The sequence below is a fragment of the Macaca mulatta genome, chromosome 3, assembly GCF_049350105.2.
Source record: "Macaca mulatta isolate MMU2019108-1 chromosome 3, T2T-MMU8v2.0, whole genome shotgun sequence".
NCBI classification, from domain to species: Eukaryota; Metazoa; Chordata; class Mammalia; order Primates; family Cercopithecidae; genus Macaca; species Macaca mulatta.
Window position 1 is genome coordinate 162,885,485 of NC_133408.1, and position 10,612 is coordinate 162,896,096.

At 36.6% G+C, this 10,612-nt stretch overlaps 1 long non-coding RNA gene across 1 annotated transcript; it reads right to left on the minus strand.

Annotated features, from left to right (window-relative positions):
• Positions 1-3,904: 3,904 nt before the first annotated feature.
• LOC144339917 (uncharacterized) lies at positions 3,905-9,991 on the minus strand. The gene is made up of 2 exons (XR_013415506.1): positions 9,853-9,991; positions 3,905-4,157 (listed from the first exon to the last, which is right to left on the minus strand). It is a non-coding gene; the product is annotated as an uncharacterized LOC144339917 (long non-coding RNA).
• Positions 9,992-10,612: the final 621 nt, after the last annotated feature.

A 10,612-nucleotide genomic window follows, 5' to 3' on the forward strand; every position in this document is an offset into this window, starting at 1 on the left:
CTGTAGATACATTATGGAGCTAAAACACGAAGTGCAAGTGAATAGTTACTGACATTTGGAAATAATTGCCTATAGGAGACGTAAGTTTTTATGAAAACATAATAATGCCAGATCCTGTCTCCATAGAGTATATGAGAACTGTATATGTAATTTCCCCTCATTTGTCTAAGCAATAGTGAAAAGTAAGCATGCAAAGGCAGTGGATATAGCTTTCATAAATACCATCGAACAGAGAAGGGAGATTTTTAAAAATGGAAGAATCATTTATAATCTCTTATAGTCAATGACAAGAGTTTAAGTATGTTAAAGGCCAAATAATAAATTACGTTTGGCTGACTTTGCATATTTTCCCATAGCCTATGGAAATAATAACTGAAATTATGCTATTCTAATGTGTTGTGGCAATCTTAACTTAATCACGATAATGAAGGCAAGAGGAAAACGCTGAAAACTTGTTTATCACTAACTTTCCTAACACAATCTGAACTAAACCAATTTTTCCACCTTAAACAAATTAGTGAGACAAACAGCAAGCTTGTCTCACTGTAGGAAGAAGTGTAAAATGCTATTTATGATTACTTTGAAATAAAATATCCACATCCAAACTATATTAGTAAATCTGTATAAATTCCCTAGAACCATACCTGCTACACAATAAGCACTCAATAAGTATGAGCTACTATTTTTATTAAGGCTATATTCCAATATTGCTTTAAATCTAATAAGTATCTTGTGACTAACCAAGTGAAGAAAGCATAAGTACATTCTTCTCAGTCTAGAAGACTTTATATTGCTGATTGGGAACATCAGGGAAAAAAACTCATTCAATGATGAGAGGAATATATTTTTCTAAAATACCAATACCAGTTACAGCAATGCACAATTTTTATTCTATGTGTCCTGTAAATGTTCTTCAAGCAACCCCTTTTCAGAGTCAGAGAAAGAATAAGTAATCGGAATAGGAACAGAAATATGAATAATAAAAATAAGTGACACATGCTCCTCACCACAAGAACAGATGGGATGACAGGGCTTAGTCATGTTAAGACAAGTGAAAGGAGGCACGTACTAAGTATAGCAAATTCGTTGAACCCTGTATGGAATCCCACAGAAAGCGTAATTCACGCAGTTCGAAAGTATTTATTTTTCCAGTGATAACATTAATAACATAAAATAAGCATGATAACTACTCAGCATCTTATTAAAGGATATAAAATGAGACCTGAACAGATGTAGTACAAAAGAAAAATACATATTGAATATAACCACAAATAGTTGGTAGCAATAAATCCTTTGATCACAGTTGATTTTAATGAATAATATATACAACATTTGTAACATACACAAAAACTATAATATACAAGTAACATTGTGTTAAAACTTATTAGAATTTTTTTTCAGTCTCAAAGCATATGGGGGCTGTTTTGAATGATCCTTTTGCCATTAAGCACTAATTTCTTCACATTGTGGTCAGAAGACATTATCTAAAATTAATGTGTAAGAGAGACAAGGTGGCTGACTAGACACAGTCAGGAAGAGCCTCTCCCAGTGAGAGAGACCAAAATACCGAGTAAACTGACATATTTCCAACAGATCTGTAGAGAGAAAACACTGAAAGTAAATGGAGAGATGATGCAGACACTAGGACTGAAGAGGAAGGTAGCTGGGAACACTGCACGGGGTTACTGAGCACCAGGACTTATCCCTGACCCTAATCGACTTCTGAGGAAGAGTTGAATAAAATAACCTGGAGGAGCCTACTCTCACTATAAACCACCAGCGTTCTAGCTCCAGGAAACCCCATCACCCTCATGTACATTTGAGCTGACAGGGGGAACAGCCCAGAGAGTTGGCTGAGATTGGAGCCCAAGTGACTTTGTGCAGGGACAGCTACAACAAAACATGGCCATACGTGCCCATGCCTCATTGTTCTTCATCTTCCTCTAACACAGGGGTCCCCAACCACCAGGCTGCAGACTGATACAGGTCCGTGGCCTGTTAGGAAACAGGCTGCACAGCAGGAGTGGCAGGCAAGCGAGCATTACCACCAGAGCTCCACCTCCTGTCAGATAAGTGGTGGCCATGAAACCTATAGTTAACTATGCATGTAAGGGTCCTAGGTTGCGTGCTTCTTATGAGAATTTAATACTGGTAGATCTGAGGTGGAACAGTTTCATCCCTCCTATCCCCCATCAGTGGAAAAATTGTCTTCCACCAAACTGGTCCCTGGTGCTAGAAACCGGTTGAAGACCGTTGCTCTGAAAGGCTCTAACTTTTGTTGACTGCTGGCCCTGGAGAGAGAAGGGCTGTCTTTCCCACAGGACTAGAGTGTGTCTGATCTGTGCTACCCTGCTCACCCCCCACCTCACCCAGGATCCCTGCCTGGTTGCTCCCATATAAGCAGGTGCACAGCACATGCAAGCTCCATTGCCCTGCTAGCAGGCTTTTGCTGGCAGCCTGGGAGTACCTTGACTACCCCAGCACAGCTGGAGCCTGACCTAGAGGGGCCAGAGAACAGAGCCATGGGCCCAGTCCCAGTCCCCAAGGAGTAGAACACACAGTCCAGCAGTATTGAGCTGGATCTGTTGTCAGAATTCTATTGGAGGAAGAGCAGCACTGGGAAGAATGAGGCTGAGGTTTGTGGGCTGGAATAGCAGTTGGGCATTCCTCTGTCTGCAAGATCAGTCTGGGAGAGATGTCACCTGCCTGCCAGCTATACCCCCTCTCAGAGGGAGCCCCACAGTCTGGAACACCTAACACACCAGCAATCTGGGTGAAGAAGGCTTGGGACAAAACTATCTGACGGGACTAAATTCTGGGGAAATCACTGGAAGAAGACCTAGTTGAGAGACTGCAAGGTGGGTAGCTCCCACAGCTGTCTGCTGGGCAAAAAACCCCAGGCCATGTATTGCAAGGAAGCTGAACAAGAAACAGGAGGAAGTTGAAACCAAATCCAAGAAAAAGAGAAACAGTAAAACAATCCAAGAGTTGAAACATGACATAGCCATTTAAAGACAAAAAAATAACTGAACTTTAGGAATTGAAAAATTTTATATGGAAATTTCATAATATAATTGGAAGCATTAACAACAGAATAGACCAAGCTGAGGAAAGAATCTAAGAGCTTGAAGACTGCTCCTTTGAATCAACTCAGGTTGACAAAAATAAAGAAAAAGGAATATGAAAAAATTAAGGAAACTCTGAGAAATATGGGATTGAGAAAAGAGACCAAACCTGCAATTCACTGGCATTCCTGAGAGAGAAGGAGAAAGAGTAAGCAACTTGGAAACATATTTGAGGATTTAGTCCATAATAATTTTCCCAATCTTGCTAGAGATGTTGACATGGATATTCAAGAAATTTAGAAAACTCCTGCAAGATACTATAAAAGATTACTATTCCCCATGATACAGAGTCATCAGTTTCTCCAAGGTCAATGCAAAAGAAAAAAGTCTTAAAGGCAGCTAGAGAGAAGTAACAGATCACTTACAAAGGGAACCTCATCAGGCTAATAGCAGACCTATCAGCAGACACCTTACAAGTAGAAGAGATTTGGGGCTTATTTTCATCATCCTTAAAGAAAAGCCAAGAATTCTGTATCCCACTATAAGCTTCATAAGCAAAGGAGTAATAAAATCCTTTTCAGATAAGCAAACACTAAGGAAATTCATTATGACTAGACCTGCCTAACTCAAGATTCTTAAGGGAGTGCTAAACGTGGAAATGAAAGAATAATAATTGTCAGTACAAAAATACACTTATGTACATAGCCCACAGACACCATAAAGCAACTCACAATTAAGTCCAAATAACAACCAGTTAACAACAGAATGACAGGATAAAAACCTCACATATCAACATTGATTTTGAATGTAAATGAACTAAGCACTCATCTTTTCCTTCATTTTATTTTTATTTTTTATTATACTTTAAGTTCTAGGGTACATGTGAACAATGTGCAGGTTTGTTACATAGGTATACATGTGTCATGTTGGTTTGCTGCACCCATCAACTCGTCATTTGCATTAGGTATTCCTCCTAATCCATAGAGTGGTAGGTTGGATAAAGAAACAAGATCCAATCATCTGCTGTCTTCAAGAAATTCAGCTCACATGTAATAACACCTATACGTTCAAAGGGATGGAGAATAATTTATCCTGCAAATGGAAAACAAAAAGGAACAAAAAAATGATATTCTCATATCAGATAAAACAAGCCTTAGAAAATAAAAATAACTTAAAACCCTTCACATAATGATAAAGGGTTAAATTCAGCAAGAAAACTATGCTAAAAAAATAAATGCACCCAACATTGGAACACCGTAAAACAAGTTCATGTAGACCTATGAAGAGACCTAGACAGCCACACAATACTAGAGATATAAACACCCACTGGCAGATCATTGAGGCAAAAAACTAACAAAGATACTCTGGACTTAAACTCAACACTTGATCCATTGGACCTAACAGACATCTACAGAATAGTTCACCCAATAAACACAAAATATACATTCTTCTCATGTGCACATGGAACATACTCTGAGATCAACCACATGCTTGGCCATAAGGCAAATCTTAATGAATTTTTTAAAAAATCAAAATCATACTAACCACACTTTCAGACCACAGTACAATAGCATAGAAATCTCAAGATTAATCTCAAATAAGCATAAATCTCTCAAGATTGTTTTGGCTATTCAATGTCTTTTGTGGAATGAATTTTAAGATTGTACTTTTTAAAGTTTATTTATTTATTTTTTGAGATGGAGTCTTGCTCTGTCACCAGGCTGGAGTACAGTGGCACAATCTCAGCTCACTGCAACCTCTGCCTCCCGGCTTCAAGCTATTCTCCTGCCTCAGCCTCCTGAGTAGCTGGGACTATAGGCCTGCACCACCACAGTCAGCAAATTTTTGTATTTTTAGTAGAGACAGGGTTTCACCATGTTGGTCAGGATGGTCTCAATCTCTTGACATTGTGATCCGCCCGCTTTGGCCTTTCAAAGTGCTGGGATTACAGGCGTGAGCCACCGTGCCCGGCCTGTATTTTTTATTTCTGTGAAAAATGTCTGTGAAGTTTTGTTAGGAACTGCATTTAATCTGTGGATTTCTTTGGGTACTAGGAACATTTTAAAAATATAAATTCTTCCAATCTATGTACTTGGAATATCTTTCCATTTAATGTATTCATATCTTTAATTTCTTTCATCTGTATCTTATACTTTTTATTGTACAAATCCTTCACCTTCTTAAATTTATTTCTAAACATTTTAATCATGATGCTATTATAATATAAATGAGATCATTTTCTTACTTTCTTTTTCAGATTGTTAGTATATAAAGCTACAACAATTTGTACATTGATTTTGTATCCTGTAACCTTACTAAATTTGATTATTAGTTCTAACATTTTTTGGTGAAATCTTTAGGGTTTTCTATCTATGAAATTACGTTGTCTGTAAATAGGGATAATTGAACTTATTTTTCTATTTGGATGGATGCCTTCTATTTCTTTCTCTTGCCTGATTGCTCTGGCTAGGACTTCCAGCACCATGTTAAACAGAACTGGCAAGAGTGGACATCCTTGTCTTGTTCTTAACCTTAGGGGAAAAACTTTTAGCTTTTCACCATTGAGTATGAAGTTTTCTGTGGACTTGTAATTAATGACCTTTATTATGTTGAGATACATTTCTTCTATGTCTATTTTTTTGAGAGTTTTTATTATGAGAAGATACTGAATTTTTTTCAAATGCTTTTTCTGAATCTGTTAGGATGATCATACTATTTTTATCCTTCAGTCTATTAATGTGATGTATTCATATATCTGATAAGGGGTAATATTCAAAGTATATAAGGAGCTCACTCAATCACAAAAAACAAATAAAAAACAAATAACCCAATTAAAATGGACACAAATACCTGAATATTCACGTTTTTCAAAGAAGACATACAATGACCAACAGATATATAAAAAGGTGCTCAGCATCTCTAATCATCAGAGGAAGGCAAAGCAAACTACAATGAGCTATTACCTCACACCTGTTAAGATGGCTATTATCAAAAAAAAAAAAAAAAAAAAGAACAAATGTTGAGGATAGAGAAAAGGGAACTCACATACACTGTTGATTGGAATGTAAATTGGTATAGCCATTATGGAAAACAGTATGGAGGTGCCTCAAAAATTAAAACTAGAACCACCTCCTAATTCAGCAGTCCTACTAAGCTTACATCCAAAGGAAATGAAATCAGTATCTCAGAGATACTTGTATCCCCATGTTTGTTACAGCATTATTTACCATACCCAAAGTAGGAAACAACCTAAATTCTACTAATGGATGAATACTATTCAACCATAAAACTAATGGCAGTTGTATCATTTGCAACATATGAATGAACCTGGAATATATTATGCTAAGTAAAATAAGCCAGGCACAGAAAGCTAACAACTGGAAGATCTCACTTATATGTGGAATCTAAAAATATATTGAATTCATAACTACTGTGAGTAGAACAATGGTTACCAGAAGCTGGGGGGTGGGGGTGAGGGAAATAGGGAGATGTTTGTCAAAGGGCACAAACTTTCAGATGCAAAATGATCAAGTTCTGGTGATCTAGTGTACAGCATGGGCAGTGATGGATGTGTTAATTAATTTGATGGTGGTAATAATTACTCAATGCATATGTATTTAAAACTGTAACATTGTACATCTTGAATATGTATAATCTTTATTTGTCAATTAAACATTAAAAATAAAAAATTAAAGACAGAAATTATCAACAGGATTTTAAAAAGGAGTTGAATCCTCAATCCTTCTCTAACATAAAATCAGTGATCCATGTAGGCAAAAACACATCTTATAAACAATAACAAGATAGAACTATTTTAAAGTGAGTCCTAAAACTAAACCCACGTATTATATCTTGTAATTCTAATGAGGTAGGCACTATTATTATGACAACTTAAAGACAGTGCAACTGGGGCTTTAAGAATTAAATTAAATATTGGGCTGAAGTTATGCAACCAGAAAATGGCAATATTCAAGCCCTAGTATTTTTAACTCCAGAGCAAGGCTCTTGGCATTTACTTTTGAATTTCCTAATCTTATACTGGACAATAGTACTCTAGCAAATAACTTAAATGTAATATAAGGTCAGATAATATTATATAAAAATCTTTCTACTGTACCCTTTTAAGAAATCTCTCTTCATCTTACCTTTCCATCCCCAGCCCAAGCTTTCACAATTCCACTCAAACCTTCAAAACAACTTGTTCACAACTCTGTTAGAATCAGCTGATCAATAAGCTTTTCATAATCAATTATCTTTATTTCACTCATAAAGTGAAAATGTAGAATAAATGGTCTTCTTTAAAAGACCACTGTCAATTTTGATTTTCTTTTTCCTTAGAGTGGCTGGAATACTTATTACAATGGTGCATTTTCATGAAGAACTAGAACCCATCAGAACCTTGCTGTTAAATAATGCTTTGCACAGTTGTTTCAATCAGCCCATGACTAAATCTAACTTTTGAATGAGGGGAAATAGCTGATTTTCCAACTCTCCTGATAATTGCTATACATATCCACAGAAATTTGGAGTAATAATTGGGAGCAAGCACTATTAAATCATTTGTTATATATTTTTTTCTAATAGAATAAAAAGAGAGATTAGAAAATGTCAACAAGTGATTTGTGTAGAGTCGCCTAATTCATAAGCTGACATTTCTTCATGGAAATGAGTTAGAAGTAATGCTGGCAAAGACTACTTTCTTAATTCAGATAATGTCGCTTTGTCTCCTTGGAGGCTCTTTATCAGGCTTGAATAAAAATGAACAATGTGAAAATTCCTAGAGAAAATGCGATTATGGTATGATGCATCTTTCAGTTCACATGCTGACATTCCCAGTGTTTTAAAAAGGTACTCCATCAGCCATTTAGATAGTAGGAATTAAAAACAGATGGATTGTGAAGAATAAAAATAGGGACAGGAAAATGAGGTTCAATGTCACTCTTTCACCTGCAGAAAGTGTTGCATTTCTCTTCTTGGCTCATTAAAGTTCAGGTGTAGCTGGGATGTTGTACTGTACCTCTAAGAGTCCATTTATCAGCAGCGCTACCCCTTTGACATTTTCTGTCCCAAACTTTATCTGCATGTTTTTTAACTATAATTTACAATATGTAATGTGAGACCTTAGAATAATACAAGGAATGAATATTTATGGCTACTGCCACAAAACTCTTGCCATTTCAATAATACAAAACATCTCTGACTCTGAAGAGGTGCTCAAGACATGCCTGACCAATGTGTGTATCCAGAAACACTTTAAGAATCCCACCGGAGAGATTTGTTATAGGATGAAAAATTACAGCTAGATAGGAGGGATAAGTTCTAATGATCTACAGAATTTTAGGATGACTATAATTATAATATATAGTTTTGATTAGCCAAGAGGAGAATTTTGAATGTTTCCAACACAAATAAATGATAAATGTTCAAGATGATGGCTATGCTAATTATACCAATATGATCACTACACATTATCACTACACATAATATCTATTGAAACATTACTAAGTACCCAATAAATATATATAATTATTATATGTTAATTTAAAAAGAAAATATATTAACTTGTTAAGTGGCCTTAACCCAAAGTATAAATTATCTAGCACATGAAATCCCTCATATAGTTCTGCAAACAGTTGCAATAGTAGGAGAATATCAAGTCCTAGCTTTGATGATCAATTTTGATCCTACTTGAAGTCTAAAGAGAACCCATGAGTCGGTTCAGGCTGAAAGAGGAGGCAGACATCCCTGAATAACCTACCAGATTCCCTGGGGGAGGACTGATTACTCCCTGTGGGCCCCAAATCTGACCACAAGCAGTTATGTCCCCATCTGAGATAGAGAACAGAAAAACAAAAACAAAACAAAGGGACACAAGGACACTCTGAGAGGTGTGTTCTTATGTCCCTTTGTTTTGTTTTTGTTTTTCTGTGAATAGTGGTATCTATTCATCTAGATGAATATGTTTACTATGTAGATCATGATGATGGTAACACATTGCATATGTATGTCCAAACAAAATTGTATACATTTAGTATATGTAGCTTTTTGTATAGCAATTATACCTCCAAAATCTGGAAAAAAACTAATAAACAAAGTAATTTAGGACATAACTATTAGCTAGCTATAATAGTATTGAAATTGAGAAAATAGAGTATTCTTAAGCATTTTGGAATGTTCTCGATTTACTTCGTCCTGTATAAGCAGTATATTTTAAACTAGAAATGTAGGTCTGACCATTGTCTTCAGCTTCATATTTGAATTATTCAAATGCCCATTCATTATTTCCTTTAGATTTTTTTGTGTAGGTGATGAATACATTTCAAACTCTACAAAGTTTAAATTGTACTCATGAAGTAACTCTCTACACATCCCAATACCATCATAGCGGCTCCTCATCAAGTATTCTCTCATTTAAGAGTTTCATTACACATCAGCAGTTAAAATTGGAGATTTCATAACCATCCTATTAATTCAATTTTACTGGGGTAAAGAAAAAGAATCACAATTAAATTAAACTCTTCTAGAGACTTTCACTTTTGGCAAGATGAGCATTAGGATTTACTCTTCTGCCTGAAACAACTTAAAATAAGACAATGTGAAAGGGTGGCTTTCAGACATTGAGTATCAGGTAATGCTAGACAGTGATTTCTGAAAGAGAGGAAATAAATGAGTTCTGTGATGGCTGCAGCTTACAGCATGGGGAGAACTTCCAGGTAGCAGCTCATAAGGGGGAACCTTTTATGAGGTTCAGTCTGAAGGAAGATGAGAGCATCCCTGAGCAACTTACCAGATTCCCCAAAGGCAGGACTGATCACTCCCAGTGGACCCCAACTCTGACCAGAAGCAACTTCTTCCCCATCCTGGTGATCCTGGTGATCATCTTGAGTTGAACTGATGGAGATGGGAGACGGAGGAGGACCAAGTGACTGAAGTTTGCAGGGCAGAGAACCAGAGAGGAAAGAAATACACAGAGAGCCCCAGAAATCTGCAGAGTCCCCTGCTCCCCTCCTATCCTCTATTTTGCCGAATACTGATCAACACATGCAAGGGAACTACCTAACAGCAGAAAAACAACCACTTAGAATTTTCAGATGAGACAATTCTAAGGGCTCAGACGAGGCTGGGAATAATTCGTGTTCCCATCAGCCACAGTGAAAAATCTCAAAATTTATGGAATCAGGCACAATACTCAGAAAGGTATTGCCTCAGGTATTGCCTCAGTTTCCTGACTACTGAGTCAGGAAAACATAGCTCAGACTGAAGGTTGTTGTTACGTGTGTGTGTATGTGTGTGTGTGTGTGTGTGTGTGTGTGTTTTAATTTCAGTAGCTTTAGGGGTATAAGTGCTTTTGGTTACAGAATTAAATTGTATAGTGGTGAAGACTGGGATTTAAGTGCAACTTTCACCTGAGTAGTGTACGTTGTACCCAATATGTAGTTTTTTGTCCCTCATCCTCCTCCCACCCTCCCCACTTTTGAGGCTCCAATGTCTTTTATACTACTCTATATGCCTTTACATACCCATATCTTAGCTCCCACTTATAAGTG